The sequence below is a fragment of the Globicephala melas genome, chromosome 1, assembly GCF_963455315.2.
Source record: "Globicephala melas chromosome 1, mGloMel1.2, whole genome shotgun sequence".
Classification (NCBI taxonomy): Eukaryota; Metazoa; Chordata; class Mammalia; order Artiodactyla; family Delphinidae; genus Globicephala; species Globicephala melas.
This window is the reverse complement of record NC_083314.1, coordinates 139,710,038-139,728,120: the sequence shown is the minus strand read 5'-3', so window position 1 is coordinate 139,728,120 and position 18,083 is coordinate 139,710,038. Positions and strand designations below refer to the sequence as shown.

At 42.2% G+C, this 18,083-nt stretch overlaps 1 protein-coding gene across 7 annotated transcripts in view; it reads right to left on the bottom strand.

Annotated features, from left to right (window-relative positions):
- Positions 1–18,083, bottom strand: part of DAB1 (DAB adaptor protein 1) — a 1,173,077-nt gene that overhangs the window by 280,481 nt on the left and 874,513 nt on the right. The window lies entirely within an intron of this gene.

Genomic DNA, 18,083 nt, shown 5'->3' with positions numbered 1-18,083 from the left:
AGCCCCATGGAGACATTTCCAACAACGAGGCACCCGTACGTCAGCCAAGCTCGACTAGAGCTTTGGCAGCTAAAGCAGATCACAGGCAAGTGACCTGTGCTCTGTCTCTCACTGGCAGGCATCAGAGGGAACGTGGAGTTGACATAAAACTGGGCTCCAAGGGTAAGGTGACAAATGGGGCTGAGGAACTTTCCAGCAAGCCCATTTTTATGTCAGCTTTCCCCGCAGCTATAAGAGCAGACAAGCATTTAACGTGGGGAGGAAAAGAGAAGGAAAGAGGCGGGCAGACACGCATTTCAGACCTTCTTTCTTTAATAAATACGACTTGCACACTACTAGGTACTATTAAGTTCAGACACTGTGCTGGGAAGAGACAATAATGATAATAATACCACTTCAATTACAGCCAGTATTTACTATACATTTACTATATCCTATGCCCTCAGCTCCTGCTTCACATACGTTATCTCATTTGATTTCATTTAAATTGAATGAATGTGTTCCCAGTGTCAAGCCAACAATCTTTCCCAGCGACCGTCTCTCTGATAGTTATATGTGAGAGTTCAGTTGAAAATAAACATTTCAGGAGTTATCCATTTTTAAAGAATATTAAGATAAAGCTACTGGAAATGGATCTTCAAACTGTGCAGCCAATTCTTAGCTCATGCCACAGATCTAGAACCTTTTCATCTGAAAAGGCTGACCTTGAACACCAGTTTCAGCTCAAAAAGAATAAGGACCAAAATCTCTTGATCATGCCAATTAAAGATGGCTTAACTAGAAAGGCTAATATAAAAGCCATATAAATTGTAGTAAGGCTTAAATATGGGGAAATTCACACCTTATCCAAAGATATCTGCTTTCTTTGTTTGCTTTTAACAAACTGTTTTACAAACTATTGTTTAGGAGGACACTGGCCCTGAACGAAGGTACTTAAAGTAGAGGATCTAAGGCTACAACTAAAGACAATGGAAAATTATCTTCCTAGAATGGGGTCCATGAAACCATATGTTGAAAATGAGAACTTTTCCGGCCACTTTTGTGCCATCTATCTGCACCATGCCACTAAGCCCTCACCCCCTTCCTAACCTCTTGCCCTCAAAAGACAACATTCCATGAGAGATGGCAGAGTCACAAAACTTGGTCATATAAAGAGATAATTAATTTTATTAATAATACTAGTCATTTCATTGCAACAAATATCTCCTAAGAACCTACAATAGGCCAGGTGCACGTGCTGGCTCATTCACGTCAATAGACGTGTACGGCACAACCATGCAGGCGGAGAGTACAGAGTCAAAGCCTGATTCCTGTCCTCAAAGAAATTCAGTCTAGCAGAGGCGTCAGTCATGTAGGGGACTGCAATACACATGACCAGAATGAAAACAGACAAAAAATGGGCATACTGGGTTACAAAGGAGCAAGCTTTCACCTTTGTTTGAAAGACTCAATAAAGCTTCACAGAGAAGAAGCTCTCCACTGTCTCATCTTGAAGAATGATGCCTCTGTCACATGGATGATAAGGGAAAGGACCAATGGGTACTCAATAAATGCATGTGTAATAAATGAATAAATGGTTATCTCAGGCAGAAGGACCAGCATGTCCAAGGAGGCTTGAAATTAACAACCAAAATAAAAAAAGGACGCGTTAAGTCTAGTAGGGAGGTGATACACTTTCCCATCTTCCCAATCCTCCCTTGTGCTGTTACCTTTCTATGGAATTTTTCTTTTCAATTCTGCTGACATTCTCAAGGTTCAGTTCAAAAGAGGTATCTTAGGCAGAAAGGTTTTCTGATCCCTCCATTAAACGGAACTGTAATACGGAAGAACAAATCTGACTCCATATTGGATCTGTTTCTCTTGCTTTAACCTTCATACTCTATTGCTTTTGCTACAAGCTAAGAATGTTGTCTTAGCCTGAAATATACAGGATAGGCCATTCTCAAGGCTCTGACCTTTAAAGGTATAACACTTTTCCATTCATACAGAGATAAAAAGTTGCACAACAGAGATTAACATTTGCCTTGTTGGAGGTTTACAGAGACATGGTGACCTGAGTTACACTGGACAGCTGCAAGAACAAAGGATTAAAACACCCAGAAGTTTGTAACAACCAGCCACAACCCCTCCCCTTTTATTATAAAAGAAGCCTGAATTCTAACTCAGGGAAGATGGTTCTTTGGGACATTAGTCCACCATCTTCTTGCTCTGCTGGCTTTCCAAATAAAGTCACTATCCCTCGCCCCAACACCTCATCTCTCAATTTATCGGCCTGTCGTGCAGCGAGCAGTATGAGCTTGGACTGGGTAACAGAATCTCTCCTTACTTGTGTTATGATCTGATTCTTGGCCAACTTCGTAGTTTGAGCCATTTACAAGCAATGTGATATTGAGGAAGCTACGCAACCCCTCTTTGCCTCAGTTTCTGTACCTTTACAATGGGGATAACAGTATCAACTTCATGGAGTGGCTGTGGAAACTGTGATCACACATGTAACATGCTTGGAAGGGGGTGTCTGGGCACATCTCCTGGCAAGCACTTAATAAATATTAGGCCCTAATAGTTTCCTGTGTTACAAACACAGGAATACAAGGTCACAACACAGCCTCATATTATTATCCTCCTTTCACAGAGAAGGAAACTAAGGCAGGTTAAGTCTGCTTTCTAAGGACAAACTGTAGGAAATGGTAGAAGCTAAGATATTTCCATGATGCTGGTCTTGCACACAGTAGGTACCTAATCCATAAAACACCGAAATGAACTGAAATATGGGTTTTACACCATTTCAAGCACTCTTAAAGTCGATGTATAGAACTGGATTGGATTTGGGCCATTTTCTTTCCTTCGACTTTGTAAGCCACAATACAGAACCTCTCCCTATTCTGTGGGCAGCTCCAGTGTCACTTGTTTGACAAAATGTGATTGCGTTCAAGTGTTATAAGCATTACTTGTGAATTCCTGAAGTACATCCCCGTATCAATAAAGAAAGGAAACCAGCATCGTCTCTAATAAAAACCTGCATAAGGAAGCTACAGTACGGAGAGAACATTCCACAGCCAGGACCCTGGCATCCCCTTTAATTTTCCAAAAGCCAGAGGTTGAGCAAATGCTGTGAAGTAGCTCCAAATTATTTAGGAAATTCGTTTCTTTGCAATTAAGGAGATTAAAGTCCTCTAGGGCCAGAAACCATGTGACGACTCAAATCATTTTTCCCCAGTAAAAGCTGTGAAGCCCTATCAGTTAAATTCAGGCTCGCCTAGAATTCTGAAATGCTTCAATAATGTTCCTTTGCTCCACACAATCTGCAGTAATTTAATATTCCTGAAGTGTGTCAGGTTTTTTATAATGAGCTCTTCAAATCTAAAAGTGAATTATGTAACATTCCACTACAGACATTCTGTCTACTGAACTGCTTCTAAATGTAAAATCCCACGTTCAGTGAAGGGGGGGGGGGGGGTAGGGAGTGGGGGAGGGGCAAAAACACCAAACCACAAAGCAGAGAAAACAGACAGGCCTTTTCGTTTTTAAACAAAGCACAAAGGTTTGAGCAGCTACAACAGAACAAATGCACGGTAAAACACCTACTATAACGCACGTTTGTGTTCTCTCTCCTCCCCACCCACGCTCAGACCATCCTATGGCAAAACAGCTAATGAAGGCCCATTATTTGCCAGGCACTATACTGTGAACTTTTCACATATTATCTCAGCCAATCCTTCAGTCACTTGAAGAGTTAGATATTATCATTAGGTTCATTTGACACATGAGGAAAGGGAGGCACAAGCCAGTTTTGTAGCTCGTTCACGGTCACGTGGCTAGTAGGCAGCACAGCGCACAAGGCAGGGTACAAGCCTCTCTTCTCCCCAACTTCACTCACGATCCCCCTGGAGGTCCATTAGCTGGGGAATGGATACACAAAATGTGGTGTAACCATACAATGGAATATTATTCAACCATAAAATGGAATGAAGGATTGATACATGCTACAAGGGGGATGAACCTGGCAAACAACATGCCAAGTGAAAGAAGTTAAACACAAAAGGTCACTTTAGTGTGTGATTCCATTTACCTCCAAACTACCCAAAATAAATAAATCCAGAGAGATAGAGAGCAGATCAGTGGTTGTCAGGTGCTGGGGGAAGCCAGGGAGGGGGGAACGACTCTTTAATGGTTACAGGGTCTCCTCTGGAGGAGATGAAAATGTTTTGGAACTGGATGGTGGTGATGGTTGAACAACATCATGAATATAATAAATGCCACTGAATTATAAATATTAAAATGGTTAATTTTACGTTATGTGAATTTCACCTCAGTTTTAAAAAGAAAAAGCAAAAAGTCAGAAACAACTCTCCCAGCCAGGTGCCACACCCTGATTTAAGCCATGTGTGATATGCTAAGGACGCTGAAATTCCAGGCTAAAGAGACAATCCAGCCTTAACGACCAGATGAAGGCGTAGACTTCCCAGAAACAGGACTTTGGGTTTCAGTGGCAGCAATTTTATGGATTAAAAACTGTATGTGCTACTACCTGATGATTCGTAATTTAGGGCATCTTAATCAGCTTCATTCAAACTACAAAGCACTGAAAACAGGCCATCTGTCAACAAGGCAAAAAGGTCTGCAATAGTACAGACCAGGGGTCTTAGTTTCCACATCAGTAAAATAGGAAGACCACCACCAAGTGTGTAAGATTTGGAAGATCAATGAAATTTGGGCACTTAGGAAGCCTAGCTCAAGCTACAGCATGCTAGTTTCATGTAAGAAAGGAGGAGACTTAACTGCTGATCTTTACAAAAAGAAACAGGACAAACACAGCAGAAAACAATGAAGCTGTTTTTCTACACGGGGAGATCCTGGGTCGTAGAATGATGGACGGACCAGGTAGAAGGACAAGGCAAAGGGTGATACTTCTCAGAGCACAGCTTTTTGTTTAATTTCCAAATTTGGAAGCCTATTCATGCTCTACATATCTGAAGAAAGTAAAATTAAGTTAACAGGGGTAGGAAGTGGGGGAAATGCTAAAACTGCAAGTGGATGGAAACAAATGAATCCAATTGTATGTCAGAGACGCATCATAAGCACAAGCACTGAAAGGGTGGGAGAAAAAGAACAAATATGAATAGCTTAGGAACACAGTTTGACTGTTTACACTCGGTCTTGAACAGGATTGGGGCAGGGGGAGCTAAAAACAAACCTCAAACTCTTTTTAGTAGGCTTTTTTGGGTAGTGCTATGGGCAAAGCAATTATAAAACTATTTTAGATGTATTATAAGATTGGACAAGGACGTAAATTCTTTAATGTTCTTGGGAGCCAAGAGTCTCACTATTCAAGAAGAGACATTAAACTATGCAAAGAGGGAGGACAGGAAAGACAACTATGGGACAGACTGGAAATTGGAGATTCCAGGGTAAATTCGTGGTTTATAAAATATACATGTGTCTGTATATGAGTAGGTGTATACATGCGTTTATATGCATATGACTTCCCAGCCCTGTCCACTGAACAGGTCAAGGAGCAAAGATAACCCAATGACAACATGACACCTAAATACCTAGATTTTGGTTTCTACTACCACTCCTCAGTAAAAGGACCCAGGGTTTCCTGGAGAAGTGGGTGATTCCAGAAATGGGGCATGGCAGGTATAAGATGAGTCCAACATATCTTGTTGTTCCAGAAAGTAATGAAGTACTCAAAACCAGCACCAGTGATAGGGGCATGTCACAAGGATACAAATGCCAACTTGGAGGAGCTCTCACTGGCCAATTCTGAAACAGCTTAAACACAAATATAATTTAAGGAAGGTAAATAAATAATAAACCACTGAAAAAATGGGAACCCATACTGAAAACAGACAGATAAACAAGTGGGGGAAGAAGGGAAGGCTGTCTTGTTGACAGTAGAACAGATACTATCTGGTAAATACAGAGGAAGTGCTAGAGTATAAAAACACATTTTGCAGCCATCAGAGTAAACCTTAGCCAGACAAGAATCATCAATAAATGCTAAATCCAGGGAAATTTTTCGATGAGAAGCAAGCCGTTCGTAGGTCTTAAAGTGTCTTCTCACTTGCTGTTTGTAGTTGCAAGGGGAAAATTTGTGATCATACGATGGAGACATTGAACCACACCTCAATTAGGTTATCTAAATTAACATTAGCAAAGACGAGCAAATGGGTATCCGGTGATACCCCAGAGAAGACCACATCATTATCGTGCAGCATCCTGGCCAGGAATCTAATCAGAACGTGCATATAAAAATGCGGTGAAAGTCTATTCTTCAAAAATGGCATAACCAAAGACAAAGAGGGGCTGTGGAAATACTTTAGATTGAAAGAAACAAAACAGGGCTTCCCTGGTGGCGCAGTGGTTGAGAGTCCGCCTGCCGATGCAGGGGACACGGGTTCGTGCCCCGGTCCAGGAGGATCCCACCTGTCGCGGAGCGGCTGGGCCCGTGAGCCATGGCCGCTGAGCCTGTGCGTCCGGAGCCTGTGCTCCACAACGGGAGAGGCCACAACAGTGAGAGGCCCGCGTACCGCAAAAAAAAAAAAGAAAAAGAAACAAAGCAGGTACAACTACTACATGCAATGCTTGTACCAGATCCTCCTTTACTAGCGAGAAAAGAAATGCTACAAAAGAAATGAGTGAGCCAACTGACAAATTTGAATATGGATGGCAAATTAGGTAAAAATATTATTTCAAAGTTAAATTTATTTGATAACTTTCCGATGGCTATGTAAGAGAAATTACCTATTCTCGGGGACTACACTCAGGGACTACAAATATTTAGGTATAAAGGGCTAAGCTCCATGCACCATTCAAATGATTCAGGAAAAACAAATCATATATATATGTATATGTACACGCAGCATATGTGTGTGTGTATCCATGCATATACACAGAGAGAGAGAATACACAAATGATAAAGCAAATGTGATAAAATAGTAGCAACAGGTGAATCTAAGTAAAAGGCATAGAGTATTTTTTGTATATTCTCATTCTTTTACATTTTTCTGTAATTGTGAAATTATTTCCAAATTTAACAAAAAAAAAAATTTTAAAGCCTAGCTCTGACCCAAACACACGGGGATGCAACAAAGCCAATTCTGGTCTCACTCTTCTTTTAAAAAGTTCAGACCCATTGCAGCTCCCTAGATGGCATGTTTTCTAATTCCCAAGGCTACTTGAGTTTAAAATCAGTTTACGACTGTCAGTTCTTATTATAGATTAAACTTCATCCTGTATCTCCCCGGAATGTTTGACTTGACACAAGTCTGTGGACCAACGTTGTTTCTTTCGAGCAGGTCTGGTTCTTACTGAACTCTTGACTTCCCCTCCAGACTCTGCCTCCATGCCAGGAATTGCCCCCCAACCCCGTCCCAAGACTTTTCACCTACTGGCCCCATAGATCACTGCAAACTCCTTTAATTACATAGCCAAAGTCGGCCTTTGTTGGACCATCTCCCTCTGCATCCCTGGGACTATGACTTTAACCTGTCAACCCTTTTTCCGGTTTTTTTTTAATCTGTCAAGGGCTAACTGACCTGATCCAGCCCATTTGGGAACTGCCTAAAATGTGCTCATTCTGTACATTTGTTCTTTTCAGGAACAAGAAAAAAGGAAAGAGAAAGGTTTCGCCAGAGCCCAATGGCAGCACTTACTTAATCCTGCCAAGGGTGTCAGAAGTGCAAGAGCTACAGAAACTTTACCAGAATGATATTTCAAGATACTACATCTCTCCCTCTACTGTTAAAATACCACCATCCTCACAGCAAATGCAAGGCCATCACTTGCTTTGACCAAACCCTTCCAGAATAATACTATATTGATAGAACGTATCCCTGGCTTTAAAACTCCAAAGGCCACAAAGTTGACAGATTAACAACCTCACTACAGACCCAATCAAAACTGTTTTGCCACAACTGTGTGTTTCAAGAAAGGAAAGAAAAATCACAGAAGAAGGAGACGTCTCTTGGCCTGAGAGCTCACATTCATTGTGTTGCTCGTCGGTTATGTCCACCTGACATTATGAAAAAAATAAAAAGAATTCAGGCAGCTTATAGAAAATTTTATAGAAAGTCATTCTCTAGAACAGGATAAAATTAATGAATGAGGAAAACTGAAGTGAATGGGGAACAAAGGATTGGAAATGAAGGTAGAGGCAGAAGCACCAAGTTAAATCTGTACGGTTACAGAAGATAGGATGTAAATATATGAGATTGCTAGAGGCCAAAGCATAGAAGGAAATATGATCAGTTACAGGTTCCACAAAGTCCATGCTCAAGTAACCTTAAACCAGGAACAGAATGAAAAGGGCCTACAGGCTTTCATAAAACCAACGCTGTGTGGTCCCATGGACATTAACATCAGCACTGTCTCTATAGAAAATCCAACAGGGAATTTTCAATGTCCCTTAACTTATGCTGAGAATACAATACTAAAGTATAATAGCAGTAATACTTTTGAATAGGGTCAAAAAAAGAGACTCAAGTCATTTTAAATGCTCTTTGAAGAAAGCATGCTTTCTTTTCTTTTAACTAAATTCAAAAATAAATAATTGGAATCTTATTATACAGATATCTGGTGGTCTGGCATCTCTAGGGCACATCTAGAATTAAAAAACCTACATGGGACTTCAGACTATACTACAAAGCTACAGTAATCAAGGCAGTATGGTACTGGAACAAAAACAGAAATAGAGATCAATGGAACAGGATAGAAAGCCCAGAGATAAACCCACGCACATATGGTCACCTTATCTTTGATAAACGAGGCAAGAATATACAGTGGAGAGAAGACAGCCTCTTCAATAAGTCGTGCTGGGAAAACTGGACAGGTACATGTAAAAGTATGAAATTAGAACACTCCCTAACACCATACACAAAAATAAACTCAAAATGGATTAAAAACCTAAATGTAAGGCGAGACACTATCAAACTCTTAGAGGAAAACATAGGCAGAACACTCTATGACATAAATCACAGCAAGATCCTTTTTGACCCACCTCCTAGAGAAATGGAAACAAAAATAAACAAATGGGACCTAATGAAACTTCAAAGCTTTTGCACAGCAAAGGAAACCATAAACAAGACCAAAAGACAACCCTCAGAATGGGAGAAAATATGTGCAAATGAAGCAACTGACAAAGGATTAATCTCCAAGATTTACAAGCAGCTCATGCAGCTCAATAACAAAAACACCAACAACCCAATCCAAAAATGGGCAGAAGACCTAAATAGACATTTCTCCAAAGAAGATATACAGACTGCCAACAAACACATGAAAGAATGTTCAACATCACTAATCATTAGAGAAATGCAAATCAAAACTACAATGAGATATCATCTCACACTGGTCAGAATGGCCATCATCAAAAAATCTACAAACAATAAATGCGGGGGAGGGTGCGGAGAAAAGGGAACCCTCTTGCACTGTTGGTGGGAATATAAATTGATACAGCCACTACGGAGAACAGTATGGAGGTTCCTTAAAAAACTACAAATAGAACTACCATACGAACCAGCAATCCCACTACTGGGCATATACCCTAAGAAAACCATAATTCAAAACAAGTCATGTACCAAAATGTTCATTGCAGCTCTATTTACAATAGCCAGGCCATGGAAGCAACCTAAGTGCCCATCAACAGATGAACGGATAAAGAAGATATGGCACATATATACAATGGAATACTACTCAGCCATAAAAAGAAACGAAATTGAGTTATTTGTAGTGAGATGGGTGGACCTAGAGTCTGTCATACAGAGTGAAGTAAGTCTGAAAGAGAAAGACAAATACCGTATGCTAACACATATATATGGAATCTAAGAAAAAAAAAAAAGGTCATGAAGAACCTAGGGGTAAGACGGGGACCTACTAGAGCATTGACCTGAGGACATTGGGAGGGGGAAGGATAAGCTGTGACAAAGTGAGAGAGTGGCATGGACATGTATACACTACCAAACATAAAACAGATAGCTAGTGGGAAGCAGCCGCATAACACAGGGAGATCAGCTCGGTGGTTTGTGACGAACTGGAGGGGTGGGATAGGGAGGGTGGGAGGGAGGGAGACGCAAGAGGGAAGAGATATGGGAACATATGTATATGTATAACTGATTCACTTTGTTATAAAGCAGAAACTAACACACCATTGTAAAGCAATTATACTCCAATAAAGATGTTAAAAAAAACACCTACATGGTCCATCAGTTTACTCATCTGTAAAATGGGATAATGCTGGCTATAATTCATGGGATTAAGTGAACAGGAATAAATGAAAGCTATGTAAAAGTACTCTGGGGAAAATAAAATGCTACGCTCCAGAAGGCAGGCACTGTTATTACTCAGGTATCTGTCAGCCTTCAGCAAGGTGATAATAGGAGGAACAGAATGTGTTTCTTTAATCAAACTCAAAGCTCACAAAAGTCAGAACCAGATTTCAGCAATATTAAAGGAATTTATGTGACAGCAGTACGGCATACTTAGGAACATTTCATTTAACTAATGGATCACACAGTTTCACTGAGTATTTATTGCACCATGAAACTTCATTACATAAACTAATAGAGTATCAGAAAAAAATGTGTATAAGCTTAAAATAATTCCATTAGCATTTTCAGTACTTGGAGCCCCACTTCTACCCAACGTTCTAAAATCTTCACCTCTGATTTTACAAAAATGTGTCAGTAAATGGCAGAACCTAAAGCAATAAGCTGAGGGGCTGGGTTGGAATCATGCCTGACTCTTCCACTCACTGCTTACATAAATTTAGGCACTCAAGCTACTAAACCAGTCTGAGCCTCAACTTCATCTATAAAATGGGCATCCTGTGGTTCCTACTGAAGAAAATCCACTGGAGTGAAGACATCAACCTATGTAATATCTACTTACAAACTAAAAAAATAGGAGATAGTTTATTACTTTAACATGCAGATTCACAGTAGCACATGTATATAAATTTTTTTAACATCTTTATTGGAGTATAATTGCTTTACAACGGTGTGCTAGTTTCTGCTTTACAACAAAGTGAATCAGTTATACATATACATATGTTCCCATATCTCTTCCCTCTTGCGTCTCCCTCCCTCCCACCCTCCCTATCCCACCCCTCTAGGTGGTCACAAACCACCGAGCTGATCTCCTTGTGCTATGCGGCTGCTTCACACTAGCTATCTATTTTACGTTTGGTAGTGTATATGTGTCCATGCCACTCTCTCACTTTGTCACAGCTTACCCTTCCCCCTCCCAATGTCCTCAAGTCCATTCTCTAGTAGGTCTGTGTCTTTATTCCTGTCTTACCCCTAGGTTCTTCATGACCTTTATTTTTTTTTTCTTAGATTCCATATATATATGTGTTAGCATACAGTATTTGTTTTTCTCTTTCAGATTTACTTCACTCCATATGACAGACTCTAGGTCCATCCACCTCACTACAAATATCTCAATTTCGTTTCTTTTTATGGCTAAGTAATATTCCATTGTATATATGTGCCACATCTTCTTTAACCATTCATCCGATGATGGACACTTAGGTTGCTTCCATGTCCTGGCTATTGTAAATAGAGCTGCAATGAACATTTTGGTATATGACTCTTTTTGAATTATGGTTTTCTCAGGGTATGCCCAGTAGTGGGATTGCTGGGTCATATGGTAGTTCTATTTGCAGTTTTTTAAGGAACCTCCATACTGTTCTCCATAGTGCCTGTATCAATTTACATTCCCACCAACAGTGCAAGAGGGTTCCCTTTTCTCCACACCCTCTCCAGCATTTATTGTTTGTAGATTTTTTGATGATGGCCATTCTGACCGGTGTGAGATGATATCTCATTGTAGTTTTGATTTGCATTTCTCTAATGATTAGTGATGTTGAACATTCTTTCATGTGTTTGTTGGCAGTCTGTATATCTTCTTTGGAGAAATGTCTATTTAGGTCTTCTGCCCATTTTTGGATTGGGTTGTTGGTGTTTTTGTTATTGAGCTGCATGAGCTGCTTGTAAATCTTGGAGATTAATCCTTTGTCAGTTGCTTCATTTGCAAATCTTTTCTCCCATTCTGAGGGTTGTCTTTTGGTCTTGTTTATGGTTTCCTTTGCTGTGCAAAAGCTTTGAAGCTTCATTAGGTCCCATTTGTTTATTTTTGTTTTTATTTTCGTTTCTCTAGGAGGTGGGTCAAAAAGGATCTTGCTTTGATTTATGTCATAGAATGTTCTGCCTGTTTTCCTCTAAGAGTTTGATAGTGTCTGACCTTACATTTAGGTCTTTAATCCATTTTGAGTTTATTTTTGTGTATGGTGTTAGGGAGTGTTCTAATTTCATACTTTTACATGTACCTGTCCAGTTTTCCCAGCACCACTTATTGAAGAGGCTGTCTTCTCTCCACTGTATATTCTTGCCTCGTTTATCAAAGATAAGGTGACCATATGTGCGTGGGTTTATCTCCGGGCTTTCTATCCTGTTCCACTGATCTCTATTTCTGTTTTTGTTCCAGTACCATACTGTCTTGATTACTGTAGCTTTGTAGTATAGTCTGAAGTCTGGGAGCCTTATTCCTCCAGCTCCATTTTTCGTTCTCAAGATTGCTTTGGCTATTCGGGGTCTTTTGTGTTTCCATAGAAATATGTATATAAATTTATATCTAAAAATTCATACGCTGCTGCTAGGTGCAAACTTCAAATATGATTCGTCAGTGGGTGGTGACTATTAGCAGGTGACAGGCGACCACCGCAGTGATTGAACAGGGCAGCGGCTGACATATTTCAGGTTCTTTAAAAATGACATATTTCAGGTTCTTTAAAAATAATGGTAACCCAGCAATCACCCCAGGGCTGGAAGCCAGTGATATTGGCGGTCCAACTAGGAGACTGCTTGCAACAGCAGAGCTACTGAATTTAAAAGCTTATGCTCTTCAAGTTTTCTTTCCAAAGATGTCCTAGATAAATGAATTTGCATGAAGAAATAGTAAAAAAGCAAATATTCCCAACTCCTTCAGCACACAGCTGTTAAATTACAGATTCTGTAAACCAAATCAATTCTACATACATTTCTAAGCACATACTCTGTACACAGCAGACACTGGGCTACATGGGGGAGGTACAGAGAGAGACGAATCAAGGCCTGGTGGCTGCTACACTTTCCCAAGCATGGGGGCTGGCCTCAGGTGGCCTTCTTACCTGTTCCCCAGCACTAATCCTAAAATGGCACCCCCCTCATCACCTGGCTTTTTAGCTGATGCCTGTCCTCATTTCAACCCCACTAGCCACGCGACAAGGCGGGGCACGCTGTCTGTTTGCTCTTGGAGACTGAACGCCCTCTGCTATCATCCCAGTTCCCTCCACGATGTGTCTGAGTAACCTGGAGCTGTTGCTGTTCCCTGGGGTCTCGCAGGAAGGAAAGACAAGTATTTAATGAGGCCCTCCCAGTGCAGGGGATTTTAACTAAATAAACATCACATTCGGCAGCTTCACCTGCTGATTTACCTAAAATATATATATATTTACCTAAAAATATTGACTCTCCTTTCCACAAGCTGCATTTCATTATCTTCAAAGGTGACAGTGGGAAAGAGAACCACACGGGCCAACATCTGTCAGTGGCAAGCTGGGCGAGTAAGCAAGAGATGTCCCCATGCTGCCTGGTTCCCAGGGTGGCCCTGGGTGGTGGCTCATCCCAAGGAGGTCCACATCCCAGTACCTGTCCTGATCACAGGGGGCACCTGCAACAGCCCTTCCTGTTGGTCCCACTCAAGGGAGGTCTTGGCCCAGATGTCACCCTCTCCCTGCCCAGAGAGCCAGAAGACAGGCATTGCTCTCTCCCATCACTGACATCCCATTTTAATTCTTCTCTCTCTTCTCAAACATCAAATTTTTTTCCACCTTCCTTTGGAAAAAAAATAAAAAGCCCATCAACTTCCTTTGCTTCGCTAATGATTTGCTAGTCCAATCTCAATTACTGTAAAATGGGATACACAGATAGCTCAAATTTCCTCCACAAAAGGATCTGCACTTGACAGGAAGCGACCCAATTTCCACAATTATCTCCCTCACAAAATCCATCCATAACAGTGCTAACCACAGGGCTGTGTTTTGCTCAAGCTGTAAATGGGGATAGATGCCTGGACAAAGGAGCTCTTCTTTCCCCGTCGTTTCCTGATTTGTGAATGTATTTATTTGAACCTTCTCACGGAAACCTAAAAATTCCATCACACTCAGCAAATACTGAGCAAATCGCCAACATGGAAAGCTGTCGCCTCTCCGTGAAATGCCCTCCTCACTGTTACACCCTGCAAATACCTTCGACTCTAAGTTCAAGCTCCCCTTCATGGGGAAGGTTTCCCTGACCATGTGCACCCTTCGCCTGGAGCACCATCCTTTAGTGATGAGTAATGCAGGGCAGAGGCTCCCACGCTCTTCTGCACATTGGAATCACCTGAGGATCTGGAACGACTACTGACTCTTGGCTTTCACACTGGGATTCTCATTTAACTCCTCTGAGCTGCCACCTGGGCAGTGGGATGCTTAAAATCTCCCCAGGTGATCCGAATATGCAGTAACATATACAGGAAACAAGCATAAAGGTAAAGGGAATTCACATGTGATTTCAGGGCTGGCATGACCCACTCCCTCGTCCCCCACGACTGGGCCTGTTATTGAATTCCCCTGAGCCTGAACACGTCCACCGCAAAATACGATGGCTCTGAGAATAGGCACCAGATGTGGTGAGTTTATTAAACGACATAATCTATTTAAGATACTTATCACATAGTGTTAAGTGCTGGGGACAGTCAGGAAAATGCCCCCCCCCAACCAAGATGCCTATGCCCTAATCACTGGAATATGGTTTCGATAATTTAGATCATGAGAATCTGGACTTTTGAACTGATGACATCACAGAGAGACCTTGCCTGTCTTCTGCATTTGGGCTGGATGTGAATCTTTGGGGTCCAGAGGTGGACTGGAAGAGACAGAATAATGCCCCGCCCCCAAAATGTCCACTCCTTAATCTGTCCCAGCTGACTGCACCAGAAGTCCATTCCTCACCCAAGGACAATTCACTGGCTGACCAGAGCCACAACTTGGCCTGGTAGGAAGGGTTAGATCCAGACTGGATATAGGAGAAGACAGGCATATTCTCTCTCTCAAGAATCTGAACTCATTAATACAGATTCTGTCCAGGAGTAACGGGGCCAGAAGTGAAAAGATGCACAAGCTCTGAGGCAGCAAGGGGTCAACTGAGCAGAAGTTATGACTCAGTGAAGTGAAGGCTGGCAGAAGCCAGCAGGCAGAGAAATACATGTACAATTAGGGAGTGAACAATGTCCTGCGCAATGGGAACAATAAGATGCCCTGGTCCCTGAGAGACATCCAGGATCCTTCCTGTTATGAAATCATACCCCAGTCTCTGGGATGCCAGGCTGTACGGCTATTCGGAGATTCTAGAGACACTCTTCCTCCTGCAGAAATTCCTGCTGTGCATGGCCTTACAATGCCACACCCCTTCTTCCTGGGGTGGGGTTTGGAAGGGGGGGCTGTAAAAACTAGCCTGAGGCTCACTCTGGTGCACTTATATGTACCTCGCATCTGAACCCTTAACTACGTCACTCTTCACATCTCGCAGCTGGCAAAGTCACAAGATCATGAATGTCACCGTCTCCCAGACTGGCCTTGGGTTTTCAAATCATGGCTCCACTAAGTACCAGTTATGTGAGCTTTGGCAAGTCCCTTGAAGTCTTTGGGTCTCTGTGAAGCTGGGAAGTTGGTACCTTGCCCCTAATGGTTGCTGAGTAGCATAAATACGATGATATATGCAAACTGCCTGGTGCTACAGGAGAGATTCATTCCATACTGTTTGCCCTCCCTTCCCTCTATTTCATCTGCATATCATTCTTAGGAAGGAAAAGGGAGAAATTTCCGATATTTATTTCCTATACCATATACATATTAGTTTTTCGATACATATGCGTCAAAATGAAGCAGGAAACAATTACCAAGAACCATTTCTGCTGTGATATGAAATCTGATATGTTAACCTGACTCTCAGGCTCTAGTCCAGCACATCTCCCCAGACTCACAGCTCAGTCCACCCTCCTCACAGGAAATACACACTATGGCCACACTAGGTTGGTCACAGACCCTAGAGCACACCTTGGTGACCCAATGCCACACCTCCTCACCTAATCAAACTCAGCCCACTCTTTGAGGTCCCATCTGGAAACAGATGACAAACTCTAAACAGTATTATTGCCAAGAATTAATACACAGATTATGTACCCAAGGGTGGGCTGTGTTGAAGGGAAACACTGAAGGACAGGCCAGGGTCCCAGGGCTAGAACAGCAGAACTGTTACCTCTCCTAGGCTTGAAGGGGTGAGAGAAGGGATGGGCGACTGGAACTGAGAGGGGACCCAGTAGAAAAAGTTGCCTTAAAAGGAGCGGTGACCTTCAGTCTAGGATACAGCAAGCCCAGGGCAACCCAGCCAAGAGAAAGTCTAAAAGCCGATCAAAACACACAGACTTGGGCTTCCCTGGTGGCGCAGTGGTTGGGGGTCTGCCTGCCGATGCAGGGGATGCGGGTTCGTGCCCCGGTCCAGGAGGATCCCACGTGCCGCGGAGCGGCTGGACCCGTGAGCCATGGCCGCTGAGCCTGCGCGGCCGGAGCCTGTGCTCTGCAAAGGGAGAGGCCACAGCAGTGAGAGGCCCGCGTACCACAAAAAAACAAACAAAAAAAAACAACAAAAAAACCCCACAGACTTCACTCTGCTTCCCGCCCACCCTTTAGCCTCCTGCTAGAACTCAGCAATGGCTAATTCCAAGAAGAGGCCAAGAGGCCAGGAAGCCCATGGATGCAGTCCACCCAGGTTAGCCTTCCTCCCGGAGGGAGGAAAGGAGGATGGAGGGGAGCAGAGTGCTCTCAGGAAGGGCAGGCCGAAGACAGCCAGCTCAAGGTCCAAGGGCAGCCCCTCCTCCATGAAAAATATTCTGTCACAGACCATACTCTTCAACATTCCTAAGGAACTTCAAAGACCACATGTCGCCTTGTGACAGAGCATGAAACAGAAGGGAGACACAAAGAAAGGAAAATATAATTGCATTTGTGATTATACTGCTGTGTGCCACATTCTGTGATTAGCATTCGACATGCCTCGTCTCATTCATCTTTACAACCTGGGGAGGTATTATTATCTCTGTTTGTAGTAGTGGAAACTGAGGCACCGAACTGATGAAACATCAAGTCCCAGGTAGATCCAGATCTAGAACCCAAGTGCATCTGTCTCCCAGTATCACAAAGTTTCCATAAATCCAGCCTGCTGTGCATACATTGTCATTTTCTGATCTACCTACATCTTGTCCCTTGATGAGTATGAAGGCCACCTGAAGGCACAGACCATCTTCTATTCCTCTTGCATCTCCGTTTGCCCCGTGCTAATGAGATGCAAGCAAGTCCCACATAGAGCTGAATAAATAAAATCACAAAAATCTTTGAAATCCCCACAATCCTATTTTTCTTCAGTTTAAAAATAACCTGTTTTGCCAAACAGTCAGAAACTTCTTTTCCCTCTTTAAACAGATTCTTTTTTTTTTTTTTTTTTTTTTTTACACACATCTCATATTGGGATTCACAACTCATCACTCCTGCAAGAAATACCCCCAGGCTCCTTGTCTATTCAGGCAAGCACTTGGTAAATTTGGAAAGCAGTTTAGATGAATTTCTGCCTGCCAAGTACAAGGATTCTGGGTAGACTTCTCTTATACAAAGTTTGAAAAGAAATATTATGCTCGTTTCCTCAAGTACATCCAACAATAGCTTTTTAAATGGACTCTGGTTAAAGTCTTTATTACTAACAAAAAAAACCCCACAAAATGATTAATAATACAGCAGTGCAGTTCTGTGTCGCTGACGTTATGTGTGTGTAATGTTACCTGGGTGAGTGTTTCTAAAACCTCCAAGTGCCTTTCTGACACTTCATCATTAACTCCTTTTGCCTTCTCTGCGGCGTAGCAAAGGTGAGCTGGCCTGAGCTCCACGTGGAGGTTGAGGCCTGAGGCCCAAACAGCTCGCTTCCTCTGTTCCGCACTTGGCTCCCATTTTAATT